Source organism: Pantherophis guttatus, chromosome 2 (assembly GCF_059756535.1).
Source record: "Pantherophis guttatus breed Tessera chromosome 2, ASM5975653v1, whole genome shotgun sequence".
Taxonomy (NCBI): Eukaryota; Metazoa; Chordata; class Lepidosauria; order Squamata; family Colubridae; genus Pantherophis; species Pantherophis guttatus.
This window is the reverse complement of record NC_142064.1, coordinates 207,533,794-207,550,574: the sequence shown is the minus strand read 5'-3', so window position 1 is coordinate 207,550,574 and position 16,781 is coordinate 207,533,794. Positions and strand designations below refer to the sequence as shown.

General features: G+C 40.6%; 1 long non-coding RNA gene across 2 annotated transcripts; it reads left to right on the top strand.

The window, feature by feature from the left end:
• Window positions 1–5,870: 5,870 nt before the first annotated feature.
• On the top strand, window positions 5,871–9,138 carry LOC117660557 (uncharacterized). 2 transcript variants are annotated; one of them, XR_015731959.1, is made up of 3 exons: window positions 5,871–6,061; window positions 7,576–7,705; window positions 7,967–9,138. It is a non-coding gene; the product is annotated as an uncharacterized LOC117660557 (long non-coding RNA). The 2 variants fall into 2 exon arrangements; XR_015731958.1 differs by lacking the exon at window positions 5,871–6,061 and having other exon boundaries at window positions 6,954–7,705.
• The last annotated feature ends 7,643 nt before the right edge of the window (window positions 9,139–16,781 follow it).

Sequence of the window (16,781 nt, the reverse complement as noted above, 5' to 3'; positions counted from 1 at the left end):
TCCACTCACCCAGCCAATTAGTTAAACCTTCTGAAAATATTTGTTATTGTCCTGTATTTCAGCCTTTAAACCGCTTATGGCTTAAACCTTGTTACTTTAGAGGATTCAACTGGATTGTATATTTTTAAAGCTGTAAATGGCTTCTAACAGTGCTGTTGTTGTGTTTAATGAACAACAGGTTAAAAATTTATACACAATTAAACAAAATGAATGGCTGTCCTAAGAATCTATCAGTTGTTGACAGCAGAAGAGTCTGCTAATTGTCACCATGGAATGTGGTATTCAACCAACTCGCCCGTTATCCTTGCTTTTTTGGAAAGGAGGGGGGGAGGGCCCTGACCTAGGATAGCCCATGTTTTCTTCTATTCACAAAGAGAAATAGAAAGGAAATAGTTTTTCAACTAGCCAAACAGGAACAATCAAATTTCAGGTCTTTGAGTGAATAAGCTGCATGTAACATAGATGCCTCCAAATGGATGTGTCTTCATGTGATCAACCAAAAGATATCAATTCCTTCTTTCCCTTCTTAATATATATATATATTTTTGCCTAATGAAAAATAATGGCTGAAGCAACAGGAATGATGATAAAATGGAAGATAAAATTTCATTTTAACCTCTTGCATAATAATTTTTAACACAATGTGCTTGGTTTATGCCTGGTCCATCTCATTATGTTTTATATATCTTTTGGATAGCTACTGTGATTACCTAGATAAGAGGAAAAAAGAAGAGAATCATAACTATGGATGGGAATAGAGGTCAGCCACAGTAAAAAGTTTCTCCCAGAAGCCTCCTTTATCAGTCTTCAAATACATTCATTCTCTCATTACCTTCCATGAATCTCACTTCTAGGAATTCTAGATATTTTCTTCCTGAAAGTTGGGTCATCAGTGATTAATGGCTCCTCTAAGGGTGAGCCTTTTACAACTTTTGATCTTGATTGGCAACAGGCCATTTGCAAATGATCAAGAAAAAGAATTCATCCTGCTGTGCCACTGAGGGGAAAAAAAAGATGTATTTTAGTTTACTCCAGGAAATTATTGGTTTTGCTATGGGTGAGTCTTGAATACATTATTTTTATGCCAGTTTCATCATCCTTTTGTTGTTGTTGTTGTTGTTGTTGTTGTTGTTGTTGTTGTTGTTGTTATGAAAACCAGGACACTGCAAAGGAGAGGGATTAAACAGGTTATGCCTTCTAAAGATCAAATCTCCCACCTTTTGCTGTTTGCTAATGATAATGGTATCATAATGTCTTTCCATAAGGCTTTGAAGAACCTGCGGCTTTGAAGAACCTGCTTCCTTTTAACCTGCGGTTAAAAGGAAGAAACAGCTGCGATTACACATTGCGCCTGGAAGCATGAAGCCGAGAACACCAGCCTGAAGATGACGAATGAGACTTCGTCGAAACGTCGCCAAGACACTTCCAATTTTACGTGGGAGAAGACCCGAATAACCAAAGACATATATATATATGTAGGGAAAACCTGGCTAGAAGAAAAACACACATAAACCCTACGAAGAATAAGAAAATTGATACTGTACCTTTACAGGGAGGATACATAAGACATGGGTGTGGCCTACTGATGACAGCTAACGAGCTAGAAATGGATCTATTTAGGTCTCCCACCTAGCAGTTAGAGCTTGCTGGTGTCAGAAAGGAAAAAAGCCCAGAACCGAGTAGATGTGATTCTACTGAGCTGGAGCTACAAAAAAAAAAAAAAAAAAAAAACCTTGGCTACGTAGGGAAAACCTGGCTAGAAGAAAAACACACATAAACCCTACGAAGAAGTAAGAAAATTGATACTGTACCTTTACAGGGAGGATACATAAGACATGGGTGTGGCCTACTGATGACAGCTAACGAGCTAGAAATGGATCTATTTAGGTCTCCCACCTAGCAGTTAGAGCTTGCTAGGTGTCAGAAAGGAAAAAAGCCCAGAACCGAGTAGATGTGATTCTACTGAGCTGGAGCTACAAAAAAAAAACAAAAAAAACCCCTTGGCTATGTAGGGAAAACCTGGCTAGAAGAAAAACATATATATATATATGCATATTCTTTCTACCCAGGTTTCTCAGGTTTCTCTTCTCAGGTATCCTCCCTGTAAAGGTACAATGTGTCTTTTTCTTTTTCGTAGGCTTTTATGTGCATAAAAGAAGAGAAGAAGGTGTGGCTCACTGATGACGCCTTACAAGGCAGAAATAGCTATCTGAGTCTCCCAAAAAGCAGCACAGAGTTGCTGTTTGTCACCAGAAACAAAAAGCCCAGAAACTTGTGAATGAGATTTCACAGAACCAGGGCTGTAGAACATCTTAGCTTATGTAGGTAAAACCTGGCTAGAAAGAATATGCACATAGAAGCCTACGAAAAAGAAAAAGACATTATATATGTGTGTGTGTGTGTGTGTGTGTGTACACACACTATCAGCATTGTATATGACATAGGGGCTAACCACTTGCATTTAGGAAGCTTATAGGTAGGATATATTTCATTTATGGCCCACTTATAGCTGATACACAAGGCACATTGCTTTGCATTTTACAATATTCCATGGCCATCAGGTGTAGCCACTAATAATGCTATTCCACAGTACCCTTGTAAACTGGTGTACGTGTGTGTGTGTGTGTGTTTGCTACATCTAGGAAGCACATTTCATAGCCCAATATGCACCCTTGCCTGGAAAAGCTACATATACAGTATGTGCTAGAACATGCATACATTTTTCATACAGGTAGGCTTTACATGTTAAGGGCACAACACAGAATTTTTCATTGATGGCAAGAAATTCTACCAGTAATTTCTCCACAATCATTATTTCAGTGAAATGGTTCTTTGGACTCCCTTCAAAGACATGTACTTAGATATCAAATAAATGAATGGAGATCAAGAACACAAAATGACCCTTGCACATATACTTTCATCCTTACACCTATACTGTACTTTTAGTGTAGTAGTGAATAGAAAAGGCTTTTTAGAGGGAGGGGTGTTAGGGATCATTTCACAGCCTCTTATAGTTTTACATTTTTTAAAAAAAATGCTAATTATAAGGTAACAAAATAAAATGCACTCTATAGGGAGTTGGATTTCTTATACAGACTAAACTGTTGAGGACATCAAATGGCCTAAAGGGCCACAATTCCACAACTTTATAACATTTTTGATAAAGTACTGTTATAATCATAGAATCCTAGGGCTGAAAGGGACCTTGGAGGTCTTCTAGTCTAACCCCTGTCCAAGACAGGAGTCCTTATACCATCTCAGACAAATTAATGTCCAATCTTTTCTTGAAAACTTCCATTGATAAGAGTACCCACAACTCCGAGCACTTTAACAAACTCAGGGGTGTTTGGTTTGCATATCCATTGCCTATCTGTTTTCTAGAATGAAATAAGGGGGGAAATTAAGAGGGAAATTATGTTACAAATACTTTTTTTTTAAGCATGCACTCTGTGTGTGTATGTATATATCATGTATGTATACATGTGTGTGAATGCACAGGCATACACGTAAACACACAGAAAGAGAGATACTTTCTCTGACTTCTTAGCTGCAATAATGAAAGCAAATGTTTAAAGAGATAAGTAATGTGAACAGCAGGACTATATGTTTGGCTCCATTACCATCTGGAATTGATCTGCATTCTTGTTGCCCTTGAATTAGCTTGGCAAAGAAACATCTGCCTTACTACACCAGCTAATCCTACAAATTGGAAATCGAAAAAGATCATGTAAATTGCTCCACAGAGAACCTGCCATCCTGCCTATAGGCTACTTGCTTAAAAACCAGGAGATTAAAGAAATCAATGATAGGAAACAGCTTCAACCGCCAACCTGGAATCACTGTTTGGCAACAAACAGAATCAAGTAATGCTCAAAGAAGCCCTGGAGCAATTAATGCTACACAGAGTAAATGTTCCTTAACAAGAGCTCTTGGGTATTTACAGAGACTAAGGCAGGAGCAACAGAAGATAAATCCTTGGAAGAGCTCCCAATGAGCTGGGACAAATGAACCAAGTTTTTCAACTCTGAGCACTTTAACAATTGTACAAAACCAAGGGCCTTTCCTCTTTCCTAAATGAAACTACTAAAATCAAGAACACTGTAAGGAAAGCAGAAACAGATTTGTGTGTATAAGAGCTCCAGTTCTGGCCATGGAAACCAACTCCTGGTGTGAGCATGGTCTTGTGCAATTCAGGGTCTGCCTTGAGGGCTCGTAATCTGGGCGTCCTCCTGGACGCACGGCTGTCTTTAGAAGAACATATGACGGCCGTGGCCAGGGGGGCTTTTTATCAGGTTCACCTGATTCGCCAGTTGCAGCCCTTTCTGGACCGGGACTCCTTGCGCACGGTCACTCACGCCCTGGTCACCTCCTGGCTGGACTACTGTAATGCTCTCTACATGGGGCTCCCCTTGAAGAGCACTTGGAGGCTCCAACTGGTCCAGAATGCGGCCGCGCGGATGGTTATGGGCGCGACTCGTTGTGCCCACGTGACACCTCTCCTGCGCAAGCTGCACTGGCTCCCAGTGGTCTTCCGGGTGTGATTCAAGGTGTTGGTCACCACCTTTAAAGCACTCCATGGCTTAGGACCCGGGTACCTTTGAGACCGACTTCTGCCACCAGTAGCCTCCCACCGGCCAGTCCGCTCCCACAGAGAGGGGCTCCTCAGGGTGCCATCGGCCAAGGTATGTCAGCTGGCGACACCCAGGAGGAGGGCCTTCTCTGTGGGGGCTCCTGCCCTGTGGAATGAACTGCCCCCAGAATTGCGCAAGATCTCCGACCTCCGTGTATTTCGCTCTGCCCTCAAGACCCTGCTGTTCCGCCAGGCCGGGCTATCAATGTAAATGATTTTAAATTGGGGTTTTAAAATTTTTGGGTTTTAATTCGGGCCGAAATTATTTAATAATTTTAATTATTTGTAATTGATGTCTGTATATTTTTGTCTTTTTAATAGGCTGCACACCGCCCTGAGTGCTTCGGGAGAAGGGCGGTATAGAAATAAAATTATTATTATTATTATTATTATTATTATTATTATTATTATTATTATTATTATTATTATTATTATTATTGTGTGCTTGCTGTAAATACAGGACAAGTGCCAATGAAAGAGCAAAGGGTTCTGCAAACCCAAGATCCATCTAATCTTTGGCTATGGAACTTACCTCCTCTTTCCAGAGAATAAAGGTTGCCATTTCTTCCTTTTATATATATAAAAAGTCTCCACTACTGTCTTTAATAGCAGCCTTGCCTTCTATATTTGGCTTCTAAGCTATATCTTACAAACTGTTGGAACTAAACTAAACTATATCTTATAAACTGTTGGAACTGTATGTACGTATGTATGCGTATGTATGTATGTATGTATGTATGTATGTATGTATGTATGTGGGTAAGTAGATGTTTCCTCTCCAGGTATTTATCTTTTTTTGTTATCTCCCTCTCCTTTTATCCTTTTTTATCCTTTTCTTTAAAACAGTTTGAATTAAAAATAATAGGGTTCCTCTGGAGTACCTACTTAAGCCACAGGATTTTGGTTGCCTCATTCTCCTCCTATAGCCAAGCCAGGTCCTTTCATTTACCTCAATGTACACAGCATTCCTCCAAACTGTTCTCTCTCCATGTCCTCTTCATGCTTAGACTGGCATGGCTTGGAGCAAGAAGCTATGGGAATCTGATATAGTGAGGCCCAGGAAGGGACATGGTTCACCATCTGAGGTTTTGTGTTCACACTTCCTTGATTGTTGAGGTATGATGTAGTCCTAGAAAATGAAAATGTAGCCAAATTGGCTACAGCACCTCCTCTGTAAGGAAGAGAAAAGTACAGTCACATGCTATAATTTTACACATAATTTCCATGATATAGGTTCTATGTAGCTTGGCAGCTCCAGCAGCTCCTCATCCAGCAATCCAGGGTTGCAAATGGTGATTGCCAATCCTGCAGTGGGACGCCCTCACAAGTGGGTCCTTTGACAATGGCTGTAACTGGGGATGGAACTACATTGTGCTGCCTAATCCAATCAGGATGTCCTGCTGATTGTGGCCCGGCATGGATCTGATTCAGGTATCAAATCTCCCTCACTTTGTAGTGCTTGTCACAACATAGAGAAACATATTACCGGAGAGTGATGTTGGTTTTAAAAATGAGTATCGACATGAACTGACCAACAGGTATTTCCTTTAGTTGCACAGATGTCTGTGATTAACATTTGAATGAACAAGTCTGTCTACGCTTCCAGCAATCAGTTTCGAAAAGAGGGAACCTGCAATATGAGTATGACTGAGTTTGGCTGCAAATCAAATCTAAGTGAACCATGGCCAAAATCTGCAGCCCCCCCCACCCCCGCCCAAACAAGCCTTAAAAAGCCAGACAACTATTAGATAGTAGCAAGAGCTACATTTTCTGCATTTCTTTGCTATCATCTAGTGGATTTTGTGAGTTTTGCAACTTCACCGGGATGGGATAACTAGCCTCCCGGAGGATGGAGATGATAGATAGATAGATAGATAGATAGATAGATAGATAGATAGATAGATAGATAGATAGATATGCATGTCATTTAACTTGTCCTTGTCTCTTTTTGGTATACTATCATAGAAAAACTTGCTAACTTGCAAAAGTCTGTTAACTCAGTATGCACACTTGATAATCAACAAAATAATCTGGAAAAGGCACCCATAAAGAGGGAATAAAGTATGCAGATAATCTTCATTTAGCAACCACAATGGGGAGCAGCTACTCATTAAGTGAAGCAGTCACCATGTGAAACCACAACCGTGCTTATTATCTTTCTTCATGTCGTGGCCCTGTCAGAGCCTGGGTCCGAGAAGGAGGATGAGATGGAGCTAGGACCAACGGAGGAATTAGGACGAAGCAGTCCTAAATCCCTCAGGCCTGGGAAGGATCACCAGCAAATGAGAGAGAGTGCAGGATGACCAAGCAAGGGGGGAGAAGAGGGCAGGCAGCAGAGCAGAAGAGTGACAGAGCTCCAGCGACAAGCAATTACTTTTCCCTCCCCCCCATCCCCAGCACAGAGAATGGAGAGGAGGCAGGATCAGTGCAGGGCAACCCAACGACTGGGGAGGAGGGCGTCCCACCCCACTTCACAAAGCTAACCTGGGGAATGAGATTTAAAGAGACACCATTTGGAGGGGCACTTGTCAGGAGCAAGTGTTGCCTTTTTCCAGTCTCATGTGCTGTTACCGATGTCTGGATATTTTGCTTGCCTTGCCCTGCTTGCCTTGCTTACCTGGCCTGGCTATGTGCGAGTTCACAGCAACACAGTTCTGCTCTGGATTGTGCTGCAGTCCCAGTGAACTCTTCCTGTGATTAGGAGTCCTTGGAACCAAATTCCCTGAACTGTGGCTGTTCTCAGAACCATGCTGCTCCTCTGGACTAATAGCAACCAGGAACTATTGGAGGTGCATGTTTAGAGATTGGCTCCTGGACTTGCAGTGAATGGTGGGACTTTTGGGGGAAAGTTGGATAAATAAAGGGGAGTTAAGCCTTTGTTCCAGCTGTGTTGCTTCCGTGCCCAGCCCCTGGTCATCACACTTCAGCTTTCCTTTGCTTAACAGACCTGCAAATATCATAAATGTGAAGATGAGTCAGAAAGTTACTTTTCCATAACCGTTGTAACTGCAAAGAAGGCAGTTGCTAAACAAGGACTGCCTGTACTGGAAAAAGATAAGAGATGGAGACCATAAGGTGAGTCCTCTGATTTAAACTGTGGTCATCTAGGAATTCAGGAATTTTATAATGACCAAGATAAGCAGTTTCCTGTACCTGGTTAGCAGAGAAGTGCTGCCTTGGGACTTGATGTCTACATGTAGCTAACATGACTAATAGACTTTTATAGATCTTTCTCTTATTTATTTGCAATCAGTGTCAATATACCTTATGCACTTTCCATCCTTATTTTAACTATAGTGATTTTAACTTTGATTATGATCGTGTCCCCTCATCCAGCAATGAGAAGAGCAGGAGGAATTCATCTCTGGCCTATACATCTATATTTGATCCATCAATCGTGTGGAACAGGGCAAGGTAAGAACATATGTTGAGCTGAAGGCAGTCTTCAATCTTGTATGCTAAACTAAAAAATGCCCAAAAAGTGTAGGCATGGCTGGAACAAAATAAAACATGAATACGTATTACAGTAATATTAATATGTGATATGCATATTATTAATACGTACTATTAATATTAATATGTGAATAAATGAAGTAAATATTCCGCACTGGCTAGACAAATGCTTCCAGGAGGTTTAGAAGAAAAATGTTTTGGATGGCATCACAGAATATATTTACTGTTAAAATTTTCTGCCTTGAAATGAGAGAGAAACTGCTCTAAACTGATTATACATAATAAGAACACACATATATGTGTACATATAAGTAGGACATTTGAAAAGAAGAAACAGTATTGGCTAACATATTTCCAAATAATGTCAAAATATTTAAAATTTCACCTTATATAAAAAATATAGCATCTTAAGAATATAGCATCATGGATTTTTTTAACCTTACTTTTTCTCCCTCTGTTTTTGAGCCTCCTTCTTTCAGGCAATAGATACCAATTCTCAGAAATTTGTTCTTGGAAGTTGACAGCAAACCACCATGGCAAAATTGTGAACTATGAGCAATAGAATCCAAGCACTATACCAAAACCTTTGCAGGTGGTGAAGCCAGCAATATATACATCCAACTAGAAAGGAACCAATGAATCTCTGTACCCAATGCATCTTCAAGTCAGTGTTTGCTCCTGGTGACTTCCTGGGCAAGTAGCTGCTTTGTTCTTGGCAAGATTTCAGAAGTGGTTTGCCATTGTCTCCTTCCTAGAGCTGAGAGTGATTGGCCCATGGTCACCCAGCTGACATTGTGTCTAAATCTCTTTGTGTCTACACCAAATTGGCTTTTTTTTCTAGAATAGTTATGCTACAAAAAGAAGAAAGGAATTACAAGATAGGGGATAAAAAGATGTATGTGTATTTCTTTATAGCCAGTGTAGTGTGTTCACTAAAATGTTGATCCAATCTGCTCTCAGTTATGAAAGCCTGTTGCCATTCATTCCCTTAGTCTTATCTATTTCACATGGTTGTTGTTGTTGCATGAATAAAATGAAGAGAATTTTCTATGTCATCCACATTGATCTTCTGGTGTGGGGAAGGGAGAGGTATTATATATTGTTATATAACAATTTGCTTGTCCTAAATTATTGTAAGTATAGATGCAAATTTAGAATTGTGATACAGTACAGCTAGGGGATATTGTGCCCAGTAGCTGGCATACCTACTTGATCTACTATCCTAGGCCACTGTGCTCTCTTTTTGCAGTTATTAATCTTTCTACCTGATCTTGACTGGACTGTATCTTAGATCAAAGGAATCTTCAAGAAAAGAGATCTACTAGGTCATATGGATAACTTATAGTTATCTTGGCTGGAAAAGAAAAGAATGGGTAAAAAAAGTCAAACTTTCTTTAAAAAAAATACAAGGTGCTGCAAGATGGCAGATGGAGCCATAAGAAACCTGGGATTTGATACAGCTGTGGTCCTCATCCCCAATGGTGTAAACTCAAAACCAAATTCCTCACAACCAGAGGAATAATAAGGATTCCACCAAGCTAGTAAGAAAGAAGAAGTTATGACTCTTAAGCAGAGTAGCCAATATACTTCTTCCTTGTCTGGCATTGCAGCCAATATTGTTCATCTATAATTATTAATGTGGGAATATGTTTTGACAATTCCACATCCCCAGCACAGTCTTCTGGCACTCTTCCCAACAGACTGGAAAATGTTCTTTAGTTTAGTGCTATTATAGCAAAATCAGCAGCTTCTGGACAAATCTACCTTAGCCGGAATCCAGACTGAGTGGAGATAATAAAGAAATAAACAAACAAATATCCTCCATAGTGCTTGGCCGAAACCTATCAATTCTGGCATTCTGTATTGAGAAGAGGGATCTGGATTCAAGTTGCATATGGCACCGGGCTGCGGCCAGAAACCAGACCACACAAAGAAGCGAAAGCCCCCTCCACCGGATGCAGGCAGCACATGAAACCATGTCCCCTCCAAGAAGATCTCTTTCCATTGAACCAGTCCATTGAACCAGTCCCTCCATTGAACCAGACCATATGCCAGTGGCCCCCTACCTACTGGCATATGGAGTCAAATACCACTGGATAAGAAAAAAAGGGGTGGCTGTGAATATAGGGAGCGTATTTTGTATCCTTTTCCAAACCTGGCAGATATTTTAAGCACCTGTCCATCATCCTCTACACTTTGGCCACAGATGAATAACATTATCATGCCAATGACATTTGGAATTATTCATCAACTCAGAAATGAATAAGTTCCTGCTGATGCATATTTGTCATTCATTCTCCACATCTGTTTGTGAAGTGGAGAGAGAAGCCCTCAAGGCTCAAAGGCCTCTCTATGCTCTGACTCAGTGCATGAAAACATCCATTCAAGTTAAGCCTTGTTTGGCTGATGAAAGGCAGAAGTGCTGGAGTTGGCAGGGAAGTCTTCTGTGTTAATTGCTCATCGCTGAATAAACTCAACCTCCTCGGTCCACATTCATTCAAGACGAAGTGCTTACTGGGCTATGGTGTCCTTCATCAGATGTAAACCGAGGCTGCCCTTTCACCTCCAGCAATCCAGTGCAGTCCAGTACAGTGTGAAGAGTATTGACATCTGCTCAATTAATAACTGAATTCTAATACAGCTTGAGGATGGTCTACCAAAGAAATAACATCACATACAAATTCCTACTCAGAGCATATTCAGCTGGAATAAAGAAAAATTCAAGCCAGGAAGTCAAAACTACACGATCTATGACTGTGGTTTTACGAATGAATGGTATCAATAATTAGACTAGAAAAATTATACTCCCTCTTATTAAGTTTGCAAGCATGGAAGCTCCCACTTCTTTTGATTTGATTTACAACATGAAAGCAAAATGGCAGGAAGAAATCCCCAGAGCGAGTAAAAAAAAGAAAAACCGAATGGCCTATTAAACTCCACACAAACATTATTCCTCACTAGGAATGGATGTATACATCTGTTTTGGTTTCTCTCAATTTTTCTATGAATTTCCATTTGTGGAACTTCAGAATCTTTTAACTTCTGCTTAAATGTTTGGGGGAGTAACAACCACTTTTGAAGTGTGGCCATTAGCATGTCACACAAGTCTCAGTCAAGCTGACAGAACTACACAGTCCTGCCTTACAATACAACATGCTGAGGCACCTCCTAGTGGTAATAGCAGAGTCAATGGTCAGAGCTGCAGTATATTGGGAAATAGTGGTGAATTCCATGATAGCAGAAAATGTTTATAAAATTGACTTGTAAATAGAAGATTGCTGATTCTAATCTCAGCACAAATGTTTCAAAGAGCTAGAGTGGTATAGTGATGATGGGACTTTAAACCAGAGAGGCCCAAATTCAAAACTACCTTCAGCCTCAGAAGGTCACTGGGCAACTTCACTCTCTCAGGGCAATCTACCTCCCAGGGTCATAGTGGAAAGAAGGAGCACTATTTATGCTGCCTTAAGTTATCAAAAGAATGACAGGATATTAATCTAACAAATAAAGAATAAACTTTATGCACAGTAAGGGCAACAGATTTTTTTTTCTTTTTCTTCCTGACCAACTCAGCCATCTAGCCAGGAGAATATATAAAGAAAATGAGGAGCTAAAGTGCAGTTGCCTTTGCACACAATTGCATCATAGCAGAGAAAAGGCAGTATTAATATCTTGTGGGTAAGAAGCGAAGATCTTAGCCAAGGGTGAGAATTCCCTCCTGCTCCAAATTCACAGGCTAGATTTTGAGAGAAATGGGAGAACTCCTTCCTAGCCAGAGTCAACAGAGAACCATGTCCTGAGAAATCTTTCTCAGAAGATGTAAATATTATCTTTACTTATCAAAATAAAAAGAAAATCTTGCATAATGATATTCAAAGGGGGTCAAAAACAATAGAATGCTGATTGCAGGATTTGTCCCATCTGATTTAGGCACAGACCATCTTCCCAAGTTTATGTAGAAAATTCATATACTTGGTATAAGCAAAGGATCTTCCAAAACGTTGCAGAGTATTCCTCTCTTCTACACTCACAAACTCCTCCAGGCCATCCACACTTGATTGGCTCTTGATGGAGCAAGGAGTTTGCAGAGTACCTTTCTCCCACTACTACTAGTGCCAACTTTGCCTTTCTCACCTCCTACATCTCAGTTTCTGAACTGGGTGAGAAGGGAACATTCTTTGTGTTGGGGCAGCAAGACTTGGCAAGGGATGTGTGCATTCTCAGGAGCTCCACTTCTTTCTTAGGAAATGCTGTCCGTCTAGATCCCAACAGCAATATGTGGCTTTTAAGATATTTTTCTCAGAGTGAATCAGGGAAACGCTTTGAGAATTGTGCTCCCCCCTGTGATGTATGGAAAATAGCAGAAGGGAAAAGGGAGAAATATGCTAAGGGAGGGGTGCCAAGTGAGGTCTGCTATTGGAGTTGTTGGATTTGTGACTTGGTTCCTTTGCCACCCACCATGTTAGTCCTGCTCATTTCTTCAGACTAGCAGCTGGGGATTGATATGTTTCCCAGAGGACTGAGTATTATGTGCTCCTGTCACTGCAGCAGCCAAACCTCTTGCTGGACTCACCCCAAAATTATGAATGTAAGTCTCAGTGCCAATTAATTACTGCTGGGTTTTTTTTCCTGAAGAATATGACTTAATCATGGAGACCAACAGACCACATGTGGCCTTTTTCTCTCTCTTGTCTTGCTGGAGCTCCTCTCCTCTATCCTCCTCCCTCTTGGCCTGCAATTGGCTATGCATACATGGAGTCCAGCTCACGTTCCCCACATCTCTCAGGGATTGCCTGGCCTTTGATCATTTGTCTGAAAGATCCTGCTTCTTTTGCCTTTCCACCCACTTACCCCCTTTCCTTCAGCTGCAAAGACAAGTTCTGCATAGGCTGTGTAGCCACTACCATTAATATCCCATCAGTCAAGCTGTGCATAGAAAGCCTCCTGAGGATCACTATCTAGGATGTAAATTGTTCTTCAGCTTTCTCTCCCATTGTGAGCTGTAGGTGTCACTGGGCCTTCTAAATGCACACAGCCCATCCTCCAGAGCTATGGAAAGGGGACCATGTGGGTGGACAAGGGCAGGGTAGGCAATATTGATGGGGCATGACAAATTGTAGCAGTCCTGTTTATTTAGGCATGTCCCATCACTTCTTGATGGAATGGGAAATGTCTTCCTCCCTCCCCCAACATATATATCACTCTTCTTTCTCTACCCAGCAATCCTCTTTTCAGTCATTTTCATTGACAGTGCCTAACTTATCTGCCCCCATTACTCCTTTACTTGGACACATCTGTCTACTTCGTGTCACAATTGTTGGCATTCAAGCACCAGATGGGCAGAACAAGAAAAACTCAGTGTATATCTGAGGATCTGTCATCGACAAGTCTGATTTTTGATTGATTGATTGACTGGCTGACTGATTGGATTGCTCTGCAACTATTCCCAAGAGCCTCAAAGCAGCTTTTTGGATGTTAGGTTTATAGCACAATAAATGCACAGTTGTTAATAATTTGTTGCACAGATTCCAGATGTCTTTCTCTTAAAGATGTGCTTCTGTTGCGGAACAATCACATTTTTCCACACTCAAAACCAGAATATTTGATCATAGGAGAAATACTCTTTTTCTCCAGTTAATAGATTTCATAATGTCACAAGCAACAGTTGGATAGAGCTTAGCACATTTCTAGTGATATACACGAAGTCCTTGCCCAACTGCAATCTCATGAACTTTTGAAACCTGATGCAACCATTTTGAAAATACTGGCCTATGGCTGTGTGTTCTTATACATTAAGAAATCTTCATCCAGCTCTGATTTAAAAAAACAGCATTGTGAATACCTTACACATCTTATCATTATTTCAAAAGCCTTTACTAAATTTTAAAAACAAATCTGGGGTGCTGACTGTGTAAAACCAATGATTAGAAAACAAACAAATACCCAAACTTCAGCTTGGTTCTAGTTTAAATTAATCTAATTTAGAGCACATCTCTTGGAAATCATTATATTTTAGTTAATTTTTAATTCAGGAAATCTCCTCTAACTTTGAGTCCGTCTGAATCAAATTGTCCAATGGCAATGTCCTTCATTGAAGCATGGGAAGCCAGGGAGGGTACAGATTACTGGAGAGATTATTCTACAGAGTAGCACAGGACATTCATAAACATCCTTTAGCCACTTTGTAATTAATTAAGTGCAATGCCCTCCATCCAGGAATATAGCCTAGAAATGTCCTTCCTCTTTGAAAGAATGCCTACAATAAATTCTCTCCCATCTGCATGGTAAACTAAAAGAACTAGAAATTTTCGCTATTCAGTACAAATGAAACTAGCAGCAGAAATCCAACAACGATGTCTGACAGAGGAGACAGTTCTGCCTCACTCCAAAATGTTCTCTGAGGAAATGCTAGGTGAATCTTTCTGGGCGCAACATACCAGGGGTGGGTTCTACTTACCTTTACTACTGGTTCACAATGGGGCCGCGCTTGCTTGCTTCACTGCAGTGCACGCTCTTCTGCATTTGATGACGTCGGGGTCAGTGGGCGGAGCCTCCCACCGGTTTTACTACCAGTTTTACTACCAGTTCCATAGAACCGGTGCGAACCAGGGGCAACATACCACTGCAATGTACCTTTATGAGGTAGCCATTTGTATCACAGCCATCCTTCACCCTTCTACCATCAAAGGTATCCTGGGAAAAGCAAACAGAAATGGAGAACTTTGAAGAAACAGTTTATCGGCAAGAGTGCTTCAGTTCACAACTTCTCAAATGCCTGTCCTTCCCTGATGATCCTTTATCTGTGGATTTCCACATTCCCTAAAGCAGTTCTTGTCCTCCATTGGTTTTTTGAAATGAATGTAATGTAATTGCATTATTTAATTGTTTATATTGAATGAATTTAATTGGATATAATTAGACTAGTCCAAAAGTTAATTCTCTTTACATATGGTCCATTAAAAACAATTGGGTATTTACAGAATAGCAAAGGAGCTGTTCAAATACTTCATTTATGAAAACCTGTCTACCTGCCATATGACAGCAGATTCATTTTTCAGGGCATGAATGATTTGGGCAAAAAACCCTCAAATAACAACACATTCATTCAAACTTTACTCTTTCAAATTTCTTCAGAGATTTTAATAAAAAGCACAATGCAGCAATTGCCTCATATCGCTTTTCCTTTTGTACACATATTTTCCTAGTGTACAAACTTTTACCTTCAGATACATATATTATTATATGCCATTGATATATAATTATCACACACTATTACACAGAACACATTGCTAGTTTTCTTTGTGTGTGAGGTTTTTGAATCCAACTTTCTCAAATATTCATATTTTTGTGTGCAACTTGGAGCCAATAAATATTTCAAGATGTATGTTGACAGACTCTTTGAATTATGTGCCTGTCCATGCTGTGACAGATTGTGTTTCAGGAGATGCTGCCACTGCACTTGAAAAGAAATCCCTCGCGCATTCCTTTTGCATCCCTATCTAGTCCAAGGCTAGAGTGTTACAGTGTCTGTCTAGTCTGCTTTGCGCCAGAATTGTCAGATTTTTATAAATTAACTGGTAGTCTGTTGGGAATTTGCAGGTGATAATAATGAAGATGATGAGGGAATGGGATTAGAGCTCAGTAGAATAATTATGCCAATGCCTGTCACATTAAATCTCAAGCACATCTTCACACATTTTTACATAATGAGGCCACATATATTTCTGTCACTGGTGCTTTTCAGTGAAAAATAAAAGTACAGTCATTTTGCTTCAACATTTGTCTTAAAAATATGTCAAATAGGTTGTTAGCAAAATGTTTGAGCAACCATGATAAAAAACCAACAGCAAAAGAGCATTCCCCACTAGGAGCATTATTTGAAACGGCTATATAATGTTCTATTGTCTTTTAACAGAGTTACTGAAATATAATCTATTTAAAATTTACCTTACCAACCTTGCTGGTGGTATGTTTCTGCTTAAGCATTAAGCCCAATCTAAATACAAAAATGCAGTTTTTCAGTTCTTTAGGAACTATACATGAAATCTGAAGTTACAATAAAGCTACTTACTTCACACAAAGAGCAGATACTATGAATGTGAATTGTTGCACTTCCTCCATATATGTCAGTATGCCAGGGGTGGGTTCTAACCAGCATTACTACCGGTTCTCTTTGTGCATGCGCTTCACACGCGATCGCCATGGGCATGCTCGCTTCCCTCGCATGCGCACCAAACTTGCACTTTGCACAAGCGCGTTGCAAATCTGCCCAGCTGAGGTGTGGCAATCCGCTCTGCCGCACCTCTCAGCTGGCCGAAAAAAGAAGAAATGTAAGGTCGAAATAACGCGGGGGTGGGCAGGAGGGCCCAGCTCCCAAAGAAAGAGAACCGGTTCGTTGATGTAATAGCGTCACCACTACCGGCTCGGCCGAACCGGGCCGAACCAGGAGAAACCTACCACTGCAGTATGCTGCATATGCTTCCTAGTTGGTGGGATACTGGCTTGCGAGATTAGATTAGTGATCCTAACTTGCATAGCTTACATAAAATAGCATGAGCCCAACTGAGCTTTAGTTCCACTTTTGGCATGACCAAAGTGTGCTGGAAATATGCAGTCCCTCTCTCTCTTAGCCCATGGAGAAAGCAAATCAAATTTTGTCTGGGAAACTGTAGGGTGTCAACCCTGAAGCTGACCTGAC